At 34.4% G+C, this 6,652-nt stretch overlaps 1 pseudogene; it reads right to left on the bottom strand.

Moving 5' to 3' along the window:
* Positions 1-334: 334 nt before the first annotated feature.
* On the bottom strand, positions 335-428 carry LOC111559945 (annotated as a pseudogene).
* Between the last annotated feature and the right edge of the window lie 6,224 nt (positions 429-6,652).

Genomic DNA, 6,652 nt, shown 5'->3' with positions numbered 1-6,652 from the left:
AATATTTGAGATATGTTTCAGATATAGGAACTCATCTACCAGTCATCTCTCTAATAGGCAAAAACTTCAACTGTTTGTCAAAAATTAACACTCAACCATATCCTTAGTTGTACCAATAATACTAAGAGCTGGAAATGAAACATGTGTCATAATATTTAAATTACTAAAACAAAGATACATAGTATATTGTGTTTGGGGGGATATAGTTTCAATAATACATTTCCTAGGATTGTTCTCCTTGGTTACCTTAAGTATATTTTTAATGATTTATTATTAACCATTTGGAGAATTTAATTTCACCTTGAGATTAATAAGTTAGGGGATGCATTTTTTAAAAAACATGGAATGCTTCACAAATTTGCTCATGCAGGGGACTTACTTATCTTCTATCATCACAATTTTTGTATATGTGCTGCCAAAGTGAGCACAGGGCACATGTTTTAATAATTGTATATATATTTTTATAAGGCCTCTAATACCTAGTATTTAAAATTGACATACATAGGTATTAAGTATAATAAATAAAAATAGCACTTAATCCTGAAATTTATTAGGACAGAAAAACAGCTACATTACCAACACATAGATAAATAAACATGTTGAAAACACGTTGATGGAATTGGTTATAAGGTAATGTAAAATAATGGAGATTTCCAACACTAAACCTGCTGTTTTGTTTCATTAATTGTAATAATTTTGCAATCCATGCTTATAATTTCTGTATCTGTGTTCAACAATTTAAAAGAAAAATCAATGTCAGAAAAAAAAAACAAAAAAAGTGGAAATAAATTTAAGAGATACAAGGACTAGGAAGTAAAAAGTGAGCCTGAGAAAAACGAGGAGTACAAAGAGGTACCATACATTCCCTGTGTATTCTTCTCAATGTATGAACATGTTCATTCTTCATAACACTCAAGCTAAGTTGGCAAAATCAACGCACGATAAATGTTTTCTTAGAAGGTTCTTGCTAAAGTAATTGTGTTGAAGATCAAACAATATCATTTAAATATAGTATGCAATATGACTGTATTGTATATATGTGTATAATTGAAGTTATATTAAAGTTAATTTTAAAGTTTTTGTGTAATACAGAAAGAAAACCTGTAGCTCTGAGAAAATAAAACTGGTCTCCGGCTATGAGTTAGTAAATGATTACAAATTAGTTATCAAAATTTCTTTTTTTTTTTAATTTTTTTTTAATGTTTATTTATTTTTGAGACAGAGACAGAGCATGAATGGGGGAGGGGCAGATAGAGAGGGAGACACAGAATCGGAAGCAGGCTCCAGGCTCTGAGCCACCAGCCCAGAGCCCGACGCGGGGCTTGAACTCACAGACCACGAGATCATGACCTGAGCTGAAGTCGGATGCTTAACCGACTGAGCCACTCAGACGCCCCTCAAAATTTCTTTTTTGCCTTCCGTGCAGGTTGCCCAGCTGGCAGAACCTGTTACCTTCACCAGAGTGTTTCTCCTACCTCTCAAAGCTTTGCTAACATTCACTAGGCTCTTATTGTGCATTAGTGTTAGCTCAAGAGGATATGAGCAATTGTAAAAACCATCAGGACTGTTCAGTTCTAAAGGAGCTTAAATATTTAAAGGTTTTTACGTTGCACACAGGGTTAAGTTGAGATATCTCAATGCTTAAGTTTCATTAGTTTCACAGAGGACACTTTGCTTCTTCTTGGTTGCTGGAAAATGTGTCCTCTAATTGTGCAACTAGAGCAATGACCATTTTCTTTTTTTTTTTTAATTTTTTAATGTTTATTTATTTTTGAGAGACAGAGAGAGAGAGAGAGAGAGAGAGACAGAGAGAGAGAGAGAAAGCCGGAGCACGAGTGGGGGTAGAAAAGAGAAAGAGGGAGACACAGAATCCAAAACAGGCTCCAGGCTCCGAGCTGTCAGCACAGAACCCAACGCGGGGCTCGAACTCACAAACCATGAGATCATGACCTGAGCTGAAGTCGGTTGCTCAACCGACTGAGCCACCCAGGCGCCCCATGACTATTTTCTATTCTCAGGAAATTTTATCTTTAACAACTAACAGTTCTACTTTGTCAAGTCATTTGGATATTGCCCTTCAAAATCAGGTCCCTATTTTGAATATATATATATGTATATAGTGTGTGTGTGTATATATATACATATATATAGTAGAGAATATATAGAGAAAAACTAAATAATATTATATATAATATATATAATTTTGTATGTGTGTGTGTATGCATATGTATATGATCTTTACAGCATTGATTTTTTTTAATTTTTTTAATGTTTTATTTATTTTTGAGACAGACCTGAGCTGAGATCATGTGAGATCATGACCTGAGCTGAAGTCGGACGCTTAACCGACTGAGCCACCCAGGCGCCCCTACAGCATTGATTCTTAAAGCTAATGTGCTCAGAGTGCCTTTTACGTATAGATTACCTTTGACATTTCTCAACCATTTAGTAACACTGAAGAATTTACTCTCTCATCTTGGTCCTGTAATTCATGGTACAGACATAAAAACAAAAAGGGCTATTAAGAATATTTAGCATGATCAGTATGCTCCAAATTTTTCCAGCATTGCTCAAAAGTATTATGAAATCTGTACTATTTTTCAAGTCTTAAATGTAAAAAAGTTCTAAAAACAAAGAGGCTGGTTTATCTTTCCCTTTGAAGGTGATTGATTTTATTCACATTTTTTAAATATTCACATAAAAAGAATTTAGTTATTATATGCATATTTTTACAATGTGAAAGAGCTAACATAATGACTATAAGCAAGACACTTCTAAATGACTTTGTCCCATGGTTGGAATAGTTGCTATTAAAAGTTATTAGGGTGGGCGCCTGGGTGGCTCAGTGGGTTAAGCATCTGGCTTTGGCTCAGGTCATGATCTCACCTTTCGTGGGTTCAAGCTCCACCTCAGACTCTGTGCTGACAGCTCAGAGCCTGGATCCTGCTTCAGATTCTGTGTATCCCTCTCTCTCTGCCCCTCCCCTACCCTCTCTGTCTGTCTCTCAAAAATAAATAAATAAACATTAAAATTTTTTTTAAGTTATTGGGGTATGCAACTTAAAGATAGAGTGTAAAGGAAATACGTGAAGTCGAAGATTTACCAATGATTTCACTCCCCACATCCATGGGTAGCAGAATATTAAAATGAATCGTGAAAGCCTAAACTGACCAAAGTTTGTGCAGAAACAGAATTGAAGCAATCAGATGCACTGCTCAAAGTTCTTAAAAACATGAGATCTGTAATAAACAGAAGACTAAGAACTTCCACATAAATTATTAATGAATAGTCTACAATGTTTCTGATTATTTTCCCAGTGACCACTTGCAGGAAAAACATTTAAGTGCTTGACAACCATTATGCTTTATTATTGCAAAACTAATAAGTTATATGAACAGATACCATCCACAAGTACAGGAAGCTCTACCAATCTCCCTGGACAAACAATGCTATGACACCAAGGCATAACTGAGTTCACTTAGAAGTTTAGTAGAGGAAGACATCATCACATCCTGCTGATTTTTAGTTGACACAGTTAGGTGTCAAGACCTATTGCCTTATATTCAAGCCTCCTGTGATAATAGGTTTCTTGCTATTAATTTGCTTTTTTCTCCCTAGACACAGTGTCCAATACTCCATTTTATTCACATGAGTCCAGACCCATGATAACAAACAATATAAAGTTCCTTATGGAGGTGTGAGACTCTTTAGAAACCTGGCAAACCTAAACTAATCATAAAAATAGAAATTCAACATTTGTGTCAAAGTTTTCACAAACTTCCAGACCTATTCCACATAAGACTAACGCTATCTAAAGAAACACAATTCAATCTACATATTTGTTAAGAGGGATGCCATGCTTGCAACTTTACTTGCCCCTAATAAGTCCTACCTTTGCTTTCATACATCACCTTGGCATTCTTCATTGTCTAGAAGTGGAAGGAAGGAAGGAAGGAAGGAAGGAAGGAAGGAAGGAAGGGAGAGAAAAGGGAAGGGAAGGAAAGGGAAGGGAAGGCAAAAGAAGGGAAAGGAAGAAAAGAAGAGAAAAGAAAGAAAAGAAAAGAAAAGAAAAAAAGAAAAGAAAAGAAAAAAGAAAGGAAAGGAAAGGAAAGGAAAGGAAAAAGAAAAAGTTTAAATCCCAACTACTGTTCTGTTACCTCTTTCTTCCAAGAACCGATTTGACTACTTTCTCATTAAAAAATACATCCCTACTTGAGACCTGTCACACAATAAAGGGATTGAACAGAATTGTTAATCCTCTGTCTCCTATCATTGTAAAAGCTTGGATTTACAAATGCTACTAAAAGCAAAAGTAACAGTTTGTTTCAGTGGGTACTCTGATGGTAACTTCTAACTACCGCACTGTCCCATCTGACCTTATTAATTTGATCATTGAACGTCAAGTGTAAGAATAAATAATGTATTTTCAAGAACTGTGTGGAACTATATCACACAAAAAGTCTATACCCACACCTAATTACTGCTACTTTATTCTTCTCTAAGGCAAAGATACGGCAAAAACACATTCCTCAAATGTTTCCAAACGTTGGATCCGCTCTCCATATCATATAGCACTGAAAGAGAAATCCCGGTGATGACAGTGTCTTTTACCTAAGGTGACAATCTACCATCTGTAAGGGAATATTTCCTTTCCTAAACATTTTGGGCATGATCCAGAGCAGAATTAATATTTGTAGAATTAGTGGCTTCCCACTTAGCCTCAAAGAAAGGGGGAACACCTGACCTATACTTACTAACTGTTGTTTCTGAATTTCTGTCATAGAAAAGATGAAACTGTTTTTGAAAAACAGCATTAGTAACTATATCCAGTGCTACACTAAAAATGTGATGTTTCCAGAGGATATAACAACTTTGTTTCTCTATGAAACTTGATGTTTTAAAAACTCTGCAATGCTTTAGCTTCCAAGGATCCACAAGGGAAAGTTTTGTCCTCCCCTTGAAAGGGCTGAAGGCAAAATGATCTCAGAGTATAACATACTCAATCCTATAGATTACCTGCTCTATTGGAGAGATCAAGTACCAAACCAAACTTTTAAAACAAGGGAGAAATACCAGGACTGCTTTTCTTTTATATACACATGTGAATATATATGTGTGTGTATATATACACATACATATATATACATACATACAATACATATATACATGTATTATATTACATATATTTATTTATTATATATAATATAATTTACATACTTTAATATAATATATTAACTTTTATATAATTTAATATAATATATTATAATTTATTTTATTACATATAATAATTTATTGTCAAGTTAGCTAACATACAGTGTATAGAGCATGCTCTTGTCTTCAGGAGTAGATTCTCATGATTCATCACTTACATACAGTACCCAGGACTCATCCCAACAAGTGCCCTCCTCTATGCCCATCACCCATTTTCCCTGTCACCTCTGCCCTCACCATTCACCCCCCATCAACCCTCAGTTTGTTCTCTATATTTAAGAGTCTCTTATGGTTTGCCTCCCTCTTTGTTTGTAACTTTTTTTTTCTTTTCCTTCTCCCTGGTCTTCTGTTAAGTTTCTCAACTTCCATATATGAGTGAAAACATGCTATCTGTCTTTCTCTGACTGACTTATTTCACTAAGCATAATACCCTCCAGTTCCATCCATGTTGTTCCAAATGACAAGATTTCATTCCTTTTCATCGCCTAGTAGTATTCCATTATATATATATATATATATATATATATATATATATATATACCATTATATATTCCATTATATATATATATATTATAGTATAGTATAATATCTATTCCATTATATACAATAGTATAATATAATGTATAGTATAATATCTATTCCATTATATATATTATATTACATTATACAGATAGATTGAGTGAGATATATATATATATATATATATATATATATATATATCAGCTCTTCTTTATCCATTCTTCAGTTAATGGCCACTTGGGCTCTTTCCATAATTTGGCTATTGTTGATAGTGCTGTTATAAACATTGAGGTACATGTGCCCCTATGAATCAGCACTCCTATATTCTTTGGATAAATTCCTAGTAGTGCTACGACTGGGTCATAGGGTAATTCTATTTTTAATTTTTTTGGGAAACTGCCACACTGTTTTCCAGAGCAGCTTCATCAGTTTGCATTCCCACCAACAGTGCAAAAGGGTTCCCGTTTCTCCACATCCTCACCAACATCTGTTGTTTCCTGAGTTGTTAATGTAAGACACTCTGACCAATGTGAGATGGTATCTCAATGTAATTTTGATTTGTATTTCCCTGATGATGAGTGATATTAAGCATCTTTTCATGTGTCTGTTAACCATTTGGATGTCTTCTTTGGAAAAATGTCTATTTGTGTCTTCTGCCCATTTCTTCATTGGATTATTTGTTTTTTGGGTGTTGAATTTGGTATATTCTTTATAGCTGTAGGATATATAGCTTTATCCCATATGTCATTTGTAAATATCTCCTCACATTCTGTTTGTTGCCTTTTAGTTTTTCTGATTGTTTCCTTTCCTGTGCAGAAGCTTTTTATCTTGATGAAGTCCCAATAGTTTGTTTTTGCTTTTATTCCCCTTGCCTTCAGAGACATGTCAAGTAAGAAGTTGCTGTAGCTGAGGTCAAAGAAGT

This window comes from Felis catus, chromosome A3, assembly GCF_018350175.1.
Source record: "Felis catus isolate Fca126 chromosome A3, F.catus_Fca126_mat1.0, whole genome shotgun sequence".
Classification (NCBI taxonomy): Eukaryota; Metazoa; Chordata; class Mammalia; order Carnivora; family Felidae; genus Felis; species Felis catus.
This window is presented reverse-complemented; position numbering and strand designations above follow the sequence as displayed.